We start from the raw sequence: 12,742 nt of genomic DNA on the forward strand, positions 1-12,742 counted from the left end.
TGTGTGGGGTCTGATAGCATGTACATGTGTTATGGAGTCAGTGTGGTTCCCAGTGAAACATGATTTCTAATCATGCCTAATATTCATTTACAAAGATAATTACTAAAAATGGAGAGAGTGGTCTATTAATCTATGACAAAGGAGGCAGGAACATGCAGTAGAGAAGAGGCAGTCTCTTCAATAAGTGGTGCTTGGAAAACTGGATAGCTACACATAAAAGAATGAAATCAGAACACTCCCTAATACCATATACAAAAATAAATTCAAAATGGATTAAAGATCAATACGTAGAGCTGGAAACCATAAAACTCCTAAAGGAAAGCACAGGCAGAACACTGTTTGACTAAAATTGTAGCAGTTTTGGATCTGTCTCTTAAAGTGAAGGAAAAAAAGCAAAAATAAAAAATGGGACATAATTAAAGTTAAAAGCTTTTGCACAGAGAAGGTGGTGGTGGTGCAGTCACTATGTCGTGTCCGACTCTTGTGACCCCGTAGCCTGTTAGGCTCCTATGTCCCTGGGATTTTCCAGGCAAGAATACTGGAGTAGGTTGCTGTTTCCTTCTTCAGGGGATCTTCCAGACCCAGGGGTTGAATCCAGATCTCCTGCATTATAGGTGGATTCTTAACCGACTGAGCCAAAGGTAACCATCAACAAAACAAAATGACAACTTGGGAGAAAACATTTGCAAATGATATGACTGACAATGAGTTAATATCCAAAATACATAAACAGCTCAAACAATTGGACAACTCAAAAAAAAAAAATAATAACCTGATTAAAAAACAGGCAGAAGACCTGAATAGATTTTTTTCCAAAGAAGCAGATAGCCAACAGACACATGAAAAAATGCTCAGTATCACTTATCATTAGGGAAATGCAAGTCAAAACTAAAATGAGATATCATCTCACATCTATCACAATGGCTATTATTGAAAAGAACACAAGTAACAAATGTTGGCAGGGATGTAGAGAAAAGGGAACCCCTTTACACTACTGGTGAGAATGTAAACTGGTACAGCCACTATGGAAAACAGTATGGAGGTTTCTCAAAAAACTAAAAATAGAACTACCATTTGACTCAGCAATTCCACTTCTGGGTATATAACCAAATGACCCAAAAAACACTAATTTAAAAACATACATGAATCCCAATGTTCATAGTAACATTATTTGCAATTGTTAAGATATGGAAACAACCTAAGTGTCCATCAACATATGAATACACACACATACATACATACACACAAAGGAATAAGGCCATAATGAAGAATAAAATTTTGCCATTTGCAATAACATGGATGAACTTGGAGGGTATTATGCTAAATAAAAGTCAGACCAAAAGATAAATACTGTATGATATCAGTTAAACGTAGAGTCTAAAAAATAAAACAACCTAGTAAACATAATAACAATGAAAAAAGAAGACCCACAGATAGAGAGAACACACTGGTAGTTACCAGTGAGGAGAAGGAAAGGGGAGGGCCAATACAGGGATTAAGAGGTACAAACTATTATGTATAAAATAAGCTACAGGATATACTGTACAATACAGGGAATATACCCAACATTTTATAACATCCATAAGTGGAGTATAACCTTTAAACATTGTGAAACACTACATTTTATACCTATAACATATAATACTCTACATCAACCACACTTCAATAAAAAAAGAAAAAATGTTAAAATGCAAATACTTCAAGGAAGAAAATGTATTAAGATGAATACTAAAGTAAAAATTACTAGTATCATAAATAGTCCAGATAAATATTTTGATTTATGATAAAGAGAACTGAGAGCACTAGTATACTGAAAGGTGAGGAAGATAAAAAAAAAACCCAGGAGTAAGAAAAAATAAACACAGGTCATCCTGGTTTCTCCTAAGAGAAAGTTTATCCAAAGAATGAGAAAGGAGATGATGCACATATACTAACTACAATTAAAATAGGGTAGGTCTGAAATCGTACATTAAAATTTCTCATGAGAGAAAATAATCCCTTTTTTTGATGATATGTCAAAGCTCTGGGGAAAATATGCATATTTCCATCTTGAAAATATCTCTCAAGGGACAGACAGTAGCTCTCATGTAGGCTTCTGAGCATAGGAAGAAACCATCTTTTAAGATTTAACTAATTTTCCCTCATCCCTTTCTTTTATTAAAATAGCAGTTTCGGTTCTGGAAGGGGAAAACATGTACACCCATGGTAGATTCATGTCAATGTATGGCAAAACAAATACAATATTGTAAAGTTAAAAAATAGAAAATAAACTAATTAAAAATAAATAAATAAAAAACAGAGACATTACTTTGTCGTCAACAACAAAAAAAATAGCACTTTAGATTTCATGTGGAAACCAGGCTAACAGAAACATTACCCCAGCTAAAACTTTAAATGGAGCCAATATGGGAGATTTGGTTACCTGATCTGGTTTCTTGGCCTGTACAAGAGAAGCAAAGGACAAATCTGAAAGTCAGAGGGAAAGTGAATTATAACTCAGAGAAGAATGTGGAAAATGTTCTACTGAAGCAAAGGATACTGATGCTGCAAATTACAGCCTTACACAACTTGTGATAATTGAATCAATAACTAGAGAAATCCAGGGAATTGCAAGTCTCCACACAACACCTTGTCGGGAATATTATAAATAGATATTAAACAGAGAATGCTTGAGAGTAAAAAATCCATGCCACAAATATCTTAAAGCAAACTGCAAAGAGTATCATTCATTCTTTGAACAAATATTGAATGTGTGTTTCTTACATGCTGGCTGTGGTTCAAGGTGCTAGAGGTACAGCTGTGAGCAAGGCAGGAAGATGTTCAAAGTCAGCCATCATTTGAGTAGTTAATGAAAATGTGATCTTATTTTAGACTGATGGACTCAGTGTTCCCTTTGCTGCAAGTCCTTCAGCCTTGATCTATTTATTTAATTCAGCAGTTGATATGTTGAAGAACTGCTAAGACCAGAAATTAGAGTTCTTTGAAATTAAAATGTGAATTTCTTTCTTAACATATGCGTATGTCAAAAATTTCACTAATGGATATACTTTAGAAGTCAAATAATAATGCTGGTGACTCAAGAGTGCTTTGCAAATAAAACACAGTGGGTTAACTGTACATGAAGACTGAAATAATAAAGAGTTAGTAAAATGAGAGATGTGACAGGATCATTTATGCTGTCATTGCCGAACTCATTGCCTGGCGCTAATTTTAGTCATTAGAGTCATTACAACAAAATGGCAAGTTAACACGACTTGCAATTCACTTGAAACACATAAAAGAGCTCCAATATATTAAGGCCAGAACCAGAGTGACCCAAATGTTGAGTCAACTCATATTAAAAAGAAAATTTCCCGTAAGCTGCTTCAAGGTTAACTCACTGAGTGACCATCCTAATGCTAGAAATATGTATACAGAGACTGTCATCAGCTGACTCCCCATCAATTTAATCAAAGCAGGAGCCTCAGAGTTACCTAAGGATGTCACATGAAAGTGAACTATCTCCATCCTATGGTGTGACCACACACACATTTGTTCTCCCTGGGACAGCAGTGGCTTGTGACTGTTGTCCTGGCATAATTATTAAGAGTGTCCCCTTTCTTTCTGAAGTGTATTGGTTTGGACAATAAGTTATATGCCACCTTTCTTATAGGCAAAAGAATTCAAAATTTTTTAACACTCTTCTTTAGAGGAGATTCAGGAGATACCTGAGTGAAAAGTCAGCTGAAACAAAAGACATCACTAAGAGGGATACATCACTGACAAGGTGATAAATGACTTTTATTTTAATCGTATGTATATTTGTAAATCTTAGTGTATGTTTATGTCACTAATGAAATGTGTCTTGGACTGTATGGGCCATCACCTTTGATATGCTCAAGGTAATTGGAAAACAAATCTTAAAATTAGCAGCATTAAAGTGGTACACAAGCCCATGCGTTAGAAGAGAGGGTTAGAGGGTACAGTGATTGTTACAAATGTTGATCTAAAGTACTGAAATAGCCTAGAATCTCAGAATCTTTCCTGGAGATACAGTAAGTTTAGAACCACTAAGAATCATAAGATTCTAACAAGGAATGACCTAAAAGCTAACTTTAAAATATATGATGAGCTCATATGAATTGTGGAAGATGGAAGTAGACAGGTGTAAGAGAATTAGGGAGAAACTAATTTGTTTCTCGGCTTTTTTGCTGCTGTGTTCTCATCAGCAAAAGGATCAAAAGGAACATTTGCTTTTTACCTCACAGCCAGACTTTTATGCTAAGTTCTGGTCCCTTTTCTTTAGAAGCAGTTTTCAGCAGGAGATCTTGAACAAAGAAATAAACTAAACAACCTTAGAGGAGAAAGACTAGAAGCATTTGTGCTTCCAGTTAAGAGATGGGGGTACTCCTGGGAAGTTGTTGAATAAGGCTGAGTAGAGGGCTTCTAGATTCAAAGAGGCTACAAAGATTCTGGTCTCCAAGATGGCAGAACCTCACTTGGGTTTGAGTCCATGGATGCTGGTGAAGGCCAAAGTATCAAGGGTCATGGCCTTGGAATTCAAGTAAAAAAACTGAGCTGGCTTCAAGGGAAGAGCAACCAGTAGAGCAGTCATCCACTTTCACTAGGAACACAGCAACCTGGGTAGGATTCCAGCAGTCTGTTGGTGGAGGTCATCAAGAGGACATGACAGCTGGCTGACCCAGGAACAGAACCTGGGCAATGAGAGGTTCCTCACCCCTATTCTTGGACTTGGAACATATGCTGCCCACTGTTTCCCTGTGCTTGTATGCTAAGTCACTTCAGTCATGTCCAACTCTTTGCAGCCCCACAGACTGTAACCCGTCAGCTCCTCTGTGCATGGGATTCTCCAGGCAAGAATACCAGAGTGTGTTGCCATTTCCTCCTCCAGAGGGTCTTCGCAACCCAGGGATCGAACCTGCATCTCCTTCGGCTCCTGCATTGCAGGCAGACTCTTTACTGTTGAGCCACTGGGGAAAACCACACTGTTCCCCTAATGGGAACCATTTCCAAGAATGCAGTCTTAAGAGAGAAATGTGTTTTTGAGACCATCCAGATGGAATATATGACTGAACCCATTGAAGACCTCTGTATAAACCTCTGATTCTGGTGTGTAGATTCAGAGATCTATTGTCTTGTGACCACTCGATACAAGCCTCATATATAAGTTCCTTTGCTTGCTAAGCCTACCAATCTGGAGCAGTCTGCTTCATGCTTTGGTCTGTTCCTTCCCTCCTTGGACGGGGCCAGTTTTGGATTTCACCAGGAAGTTCCTGAGGTTGCAAACCTACACTCTCTTAGATGGCATCATTGTGCCAAAGACCATCACCGAAGCAGCAATAGGAGAGGAGAAGGAGGGAAGGACAGGTTAATGCAGACTCAAGGATTTATTTCCAGGACTCAATAACCCTTGCTGCTGCTGCTGCTAAATCGCTTCAGTTGTGTCCGACTCTGTGTGACCCCATAGAAGGCAGGCCACCAGGCTCCCCCGTTCCTGGGATTCTCCAGGCAAGAACACTGGAGTGGGTTGCCATTTCCTTCTCCAATGTATGAAAGTGAAAAGGGAAAGTGAAGTCGCTCAGTCGTTTCCAACTCTTAGCGACCCCATGGACTGCAGCCCACCAGGCTCCTCTGTCCATGGGATTTTCCAGGCAAGAGTACTGGAGTGGGGTGCCATTGCCTTCTCCCAATAATCCTTGGGACTGCTTTAAATTTTAGAGATAAAAAAGATGCTCTAAAAATTACCAATTTTGTACTCTCTGTTCACCTCAGTAAGTAGCAAGTCTGAGCAAGATATTTAATTTAGAGGAGAAAATGTGGCATTACGCATACTACCCTGACCAGGAAATATGAAAGAAGGCACTTTCCTCAAGAAGATGCCAAACTGAAGCTAATACTACTATTCATTAAGTCTTCTGCTCCAAAATCTCCTATATACAATGTGTCAATTACATACATAATGTATATGTGCAACTACTTAATGTATACAGATATACATAAATATAATTTGCAGTTATTTAAAGGAATATATTTAATTTGCTGCAGTCAAAACTCAGTCAAAGTCAGCACAGCAGGCATTCTACAAAACAGTAAGAATATTTTATGTTGCCGATAAAAAAACAATGGTTCCAAACCCTTGCTTTTTATCACTACAGAATACTTGGGCTTATGATATACTCCAAAAATGATGTTACAAAACATATTTAAATAGATATCATTTTAAAATTTAAATAAATAAAACAGAAAACTAATATCAGCTTAAATTATAATAAGTTGATCTTTATGGCTTCTCATATTTTCTGAAAAAATATATTTGTTCCCAGAACAAAAAATAATTTTCTCCTTAATAAAAATGTTTAGAAAATAATGTAGATTTAGTTTAACTAAACAATAATATGACTTCAAGAAAGGCTTGATCCAGCACTCAAACAATATGGACCACGGCTTGATTTATCTCTGTTTCCCAGCTCTTTCTTCAGGGTGGGGTCCCATCTTAACCAGCTCCTCCAACACATTTGCACATAAATTTTGTAGTCTTAAAATGACTGTAGCAATCCTAAGGAATGTGTCTTCATTTTTGTCTAGGGAGAAATGATTTGTAGGAGCATTTCTTTAGAAAGTCATGTGATTAACTCTACCTGGGCTTGTTTGGATCCTGAACCAGTCACCATAGTCAGAATTATGAAAAGCAATAATTAGCTAAGCCTATGTCACATGCTTCACTCCTAGAGCCAGACAAAGTTAGTTCCCTAGCATTACACTGATCCACAAATGCAAGGCAAGTATTGCAAACAAGTTGAAAAAGGTGGAGCCCTAAGATGAAAAGTCCCTGGGTCCTTGAATCACTGCTTGGGACAGAAGTATCTGCCATGTTTTGGGCTTTATATGAGTGAGAAATTCAATTGAGATGTAGTCATTTTATATTTTGTAGGATTTTATGACTGCAGCTAGTGTTGTCTTTGCTTTTGAACTGTGGTGTTGGAGAAGGCTCTTGAGAGTCCCTTGGACTGCAAGGAGATCCAACCAGTCCATCCTAAAGGAGATCAGTCCTGAGTGTTCACTGGAAGGACTGATGGTGAAGCTGAAACTCCAATACTTTGGCCACCTCATGTGACGAGTTGACTCAATGGAAAAGACCCTGATGCTGGAAAGGATTGGGGGCAGGAGGAGAAGGGGACGACAGAGGATGAGATGGCTGGATGGCATCACCGACTTGATGGACATGAGTTTGGCTAAACTCTGGGAGTTGGTGATAGACAGGGAGGCCTGGCGTACTGCGATTCATGGGATCACAAAGAGTCGGACATGACTGAGCGACTGAACTGAACTGAGTGTTGTCTTACCAGATACAAGATACCAGTGAATCAAAGGCTCTGAGAAAGTAAGAAAGAATGGGGTTTATAATGGTCCAAGTTGTGGAATCTTTATTTCTTTATCTTTCTTTATGTCCCCAGTATTCAGCAGAACACATGGTAAAATATTTTTATTGGATGAAATACTAATGGGCAGATTCTAGAAGGAAAATTAAGACCTGCCCTCAAGTCCTCAAAAAATTCTACAAGTAAAATATGCAGGGAAACACATCTTGTTGGTGATGATGTAGTCATCACTCAGATAACTCAACCTCAGAAAACCTAATGCCCAAGACTGTGCAGCTTACCGTCTGCGGTGCACGCACCACACTTGTGTATAAGCTGCAACACAGTGAGGACCATGCTTGTCTTCCTCACCACTGGCGTCTCCATGGCACTGACATACAGCACGTTTTAAATAATAAATATTTGTCCAATAGATTAAAAAAGGAAGGGACACACAAACCAATGAGCAAACAACATTCCACTATACAACTAAAAACCCTCTATCATTGTAAATCTGGTGTCTACTACACCCACCTTTTGAGCCCTGTGGAGCCCTGTAGTTCTTTAAGCTTCACCTCCTCCCCATTCTCTCCCCATCAATTAACCATGTCCTGAGATCTGTTTCCTCCTATTCAGCGTTAAACTCCTGTTTCCTTATCATACTTTCTTTTCCCCAGCACTCCTGTTTCGTGTGCACCCTAGATTTATTTTATATTTGCCCAACAAAACCCCAACTCTGACTCAGAGCTACAATTTGCTTTCTCCAATTTCAGTAAACTTCTGTGGGAAAAGCTACACAAATGGGTTGATGCACTAATACATAATCAAGATCCCCAACTTCTGCTGTTACCACAGCACTGCACATTAATACAACCATTTTAAATTATACCTTAAAGCTCCTACTAAGCCTCTTTCACTCTCAGAATGTAGCCTTAGTCCCAACCTCAAGAAAATATCGCTACCACTAAATATGACTTCCTTCAACTATCTTCCCACTCACATCCATCCATCCACTTATCTACTTTCTCTGCTATTCCTACTGTCTTCTTTTGTTTTTCTCTGTGCTCTTCCTACAAAAACATCACATGTGCTTTTAAAATCATAGCCTCCCCTGTTTCGGTGCCTTGCTTCATCAACCATCTTTTCTCTCCTTCTTGTGTCCAATCTCTCTCTCTTTCTGGGTTCTCTTCCCTCTGCCTCTTAAGCTTCTTAAATCTATCCTAAAAACAGTGCTTTCTTGATCTCATGTCCTTGAACTACCATCCATTCAATTTCCCTTCTCATCCAGACTTCAAGAGAGTAATCTTCATCAGTCCCCCTCATGAGACCTTACATACAATGCAAGCACTATTGAAATTGTTCTGGCAAACGTTAATGGTCCCCACCATTGCCAAATATACTAGAAATATACTGGCCTTTAATTTACAGGCTGCATCTGACACAGCAGTTATCCACTCTGTCCTTTTTGATACTCTACTTCTTTGGTTTCCCTAACACCAAATATTCCTTGTACTCTTTCTACTTTCTTGTTTATTCTCATCAATTTGTGGGGTATCTCTTCCACTTGTCACATAAACAACAATGTTCCCCGTGGTCTGTCCTCAGTCTTTCTCTTTGTCATTTCCCTATAGAGTCTCATTCACTCTGTGGGTTTAATATCCAGTATCTCCAGCATAGACTTTTCCTCCTGAGCTTCAGACTGGAAGAACAACCTACCTGCTGTATTCCTGGATGTCCTACTGTCAATTCAAACTCAGTACATAAGACAGAATCCAGGATGCCATGGTGGGCCAGTGGCTAAGAATCTGCGTGCCAATGCATGGGACATGGTTTCAATTCCCAGTCTGGAAAGATTTCACATGCCACAGGGCAGCTAAACCCGTGCACCACAACTACTGAGTCCCCATGCACAAATATTGAGCCCATTCACCACCACACTGAAGCTCACTCATCTCGAGCCCGTGCTCTGCAATAAGAGAAGCCACCGCAATTGGAAAGCTTGTGCACTGCAAGGAAGAGTAACCCCCACTTGCTGCAACTGGAGAGAGTCTGAGCACAGCAACAAAGACCCAGCACGGACAATAAATAAACAAATAATTAAAAAATAAAAGAATTCAAAATTTCCACCTCTTGTCCCAACACACAATTTACCTATGACTCCAATCTGATCTTTCCCTTCCCTAAATCTTCTGACTTCGTCATCTTATCATTTTCAAAATGACAAGGTTAGATTCATTCTCGATTCTTGATTCCTGCACACCTTCCGTTTCAATCAACAGTCTTATTATTTTATAAGCTTCCATGCATGCTCTTCTCCCATAATCTGCTGCAGTGGGACTGTGGAAAAATCTGACTGGTCTTCCTTACTCCAGCCTCTGTTCCCATCTCAATCCACCCACAACAGAGCTAACTAAAATGTAACTACGGTCATACTACCCCTTCACTTTAAATCTTTCAGTGATCACTCCTCACCTAAAGAAAAAATTCAAGTTCCGTACCATGGTATAGAAGGCATTGCTTGACTTGACCCAGGCTCATCTCTCCTCTCTCACCAGCTTTCCCTCTAGTTCCATCAACACTAAACAGACATCAGTTTCCTAGGTTCATGCTGAACCCTCTGCTTGGGGTACTCTTCTTCCTCCATCACTTGACTAACACCTATATTTCCTGTGGGCCTTAAAATTAAGATCAGACATGATCTCCTCTAGGAAATCTCCTTCATTGCCAAACATGTCATATATTGGAGTAATAGCCAGAAGAGCTTATAGGATTGATTCTCACAGGAGGTAGTAATTTTCCTCCAGTGAAGACAAGGCGATATGGGCACTAGTCAAGCACAGTGTAAAGGGTTGGGTTACATGACTTTTATCTCGAGGACTGTTTTGTTAATGAGAGATGAGTTCAAAGTCTGCTAACTCAAAAGTCTTTAGGTTAAAAAAAGGAATTAGTCTTACTTGTTAAGAGAAAAAGTATTACTTCTTATATTTTATCTATCATTGCATGCCTCTCTAATATATAAATGAACCCAAAGTAACACACTGATAAGATTCTTTAACATTAATATTTAACATTTTAAATATTAGCATACTTGACAATTAATATGTTCTATTTCTTAGGTTTATAAGAGGATAAAGTATAAAATGAAATTGGATCAGAGTACTTGAGTACTTAAAATTAATTGAACTTCACTTCCAATAAGTCTAAAATAAATATATGAAGAATTCATGACTGGTTTGTATAAATGTATAGCTTATAAGAAAATGGTATTTTAAGATTTATTAATTTTAAAATGCTAACAGAATAAAAATAACAATTAGAGAATCAATCCATGGATAGGACCCCGTCAAAGAAAATTATATAACAAAACATACCAGAATATCATTAGGGATGAAGGCTATTCTAGTTAGACAAACACAATTTTATATAATAAGTATAAAATGATGAAACTTTTCTACCCTAAGGACACCATTTCATTAATATTCAAATCAAATCTTCTTACTTCAGGGTATTAAGAGAATTTAAAAACATTGAACAGATGGCTATCACTCCTTATTAGAAGTAGGTGTTTAAAGAGAAAATATCTGTGATTCATAGACTTTGACGGAAAATCAAATATGGTGAGTTGAAACATAATTGAGTGTAAAACTAAAAATCATAAAATGCATTATAAGTATAACATGCATATTATAATATGCATTATAATGTACATTTCAAAAGGTTCTAGAAAGAAAGGAGAATCAGATCATGTCCTCCACCATCTCTCAGAGTTTGCTCAAATTCATGTACATTGAATCGGTGATGCTACCTAACCATCTCTTCATCTGCTTACTCCTTCTCCTCTTTCCTTCAATCTTTCCCAACATCAGAGTCTTTTCCAATGAGTCAGCTCTTTGCATCAGGTGGCCAAAGCATTGGAGCTTCAGCTTTTGCTTCAGTCCCTCCAATGAATACACAGGGCTGATTTCCTTTTGGAATGACAATATCACCACTATTATTAAATTTTTTGCATCATCATTATTATATGGACACCAGCTTTGAAAAAAATAACATTTATACTTTTAAACTAGGTTTTAATTTAGTGTTGGACATTCTATTGATCCAACTGAAAAAGAAAGGTTAAACTGTCAAGACTAATCCCTTGACGGCTGATCCATTTTTTCAAGCAATCCTGATCAGTACAAGGCTCAGACATTGGCTCCCTGATCATAGGTGGTGATGGGACAGGAGGGACTGGCCCTCCCAAAACCATACATATTGGGAAGGTTGGGAAGCCAAAATAAAGCCAGGAGACAAAATTCTACCATGTCCCCCAAGTTTCCTATTATTTGTATCCATATATACATGACTTCATCACAACAAACTGTGGAAAATTCTTAAAGACATGGGAATGCCAGACCACCTGACCTGCCTCTTGAGAAACCTGTATGCAGGTCAAAAAGCAACAGTTAGAACTGGACATGGAACAACAGACTGGTTCCAAATAGGAAAAGGAGTAGGTCAAGACTGCATATTGTCATCCTGCTTATTTAACTTATATGCAGAGTACATCATGAGAAATGCTGGACTGGATGAAGCACAAGCTGGAATCAAAATTGCCGGGAGAAATATCAATAACCTCAGATATGCAGATGACACCATCCTTATGGCAGAAAGTGAAGAGGAACTAAAGAACCTCTTGATGAAAGTGAAAGATGAGAGTGAAAAAGTTGGCTTAAAGCTCAACATTCAGAAAACTAAGACCATGGCATCCGGTCCCATTACTTCACGGCAAATAGATGGGGAAACAATGGAAACAGTGACAGATTTTATTTTGGGGGGCTGCAGATGGTGACTGCAGCCATGAAATTAAAAGACGCTTGCTTCTTGGAAGAAAAGTTATGACCAACCTAGATAACATATTAAAAAGCAGAGGCATTACTTTGCCAGCAAAGGTCCATCTAGTCAAAGCTATGGTTTTTCCAGTAGTCATGTATGGATGTGAGAATTGGACTATAAAGAAAGCTGAGCACCAAAGAATTGATGCTTTTGAACTGTGGTGTTGGAGAAGACTCTTGAGAGTCCCTTAGACTGCAAAGAGATCCAACCAGTCAACCCTAAAGGAAATCAGTCCTGAATATTCATTGGAAGCACTGATATTGAAGCTGAAATTCCAATACTTTGGCCACCTGATGCGAAGAGCTGACTCATTTGAAAAGACCCTGATGCTGGGAAAGATTGAAGGCAGGAGAAGGGGATGACAGAGGATGAGATGGTTGGATGGCATCACCGACTCAATGGACATAAGTTTGAGTAAACTCCAGGAGTTGGTGATGGACAGGGAGGCCTGGCATGCTGCAGTCCATAAGGTCGCAAAGAGTCGGACGCAACTGAGTGACTGAACTGAA

At 38.5% G+C, this 12,742-nt stretch overlaps 1 protein-coding gene across 11 annotated transcripts in view; it reads right to left on the reverse strand.

Annotated features, from left to right (window-relative positions):
- TMEM117 (transmembrane protein 117) overlaps positions 1–12,742 on the reverse strand; it is a 543,516-nt gene that overhangs the window by 437,283 nt on the left and 93,491 nt on the right. The gene's annotated exons all lie outside the window — the stretch shown is intronic.

Source organism: Giraffa tippelskirchi, chromosome 4 (genome assembly GCF_054371585.1).
Source record: "Giraffa tippelskirchi isolate mGirTip1 chromosome 4, T2T-mGirTip1v1.2.pri, whole genome shotgun sequence".
Classification (NCBI taxonomy): domain Eukaryota; kingdom Metazoa; phylum Chordata; class Mammalia; order Artiodactyla; family Giraffidae; genus Giraffa; species Giraffa tippelskirchi.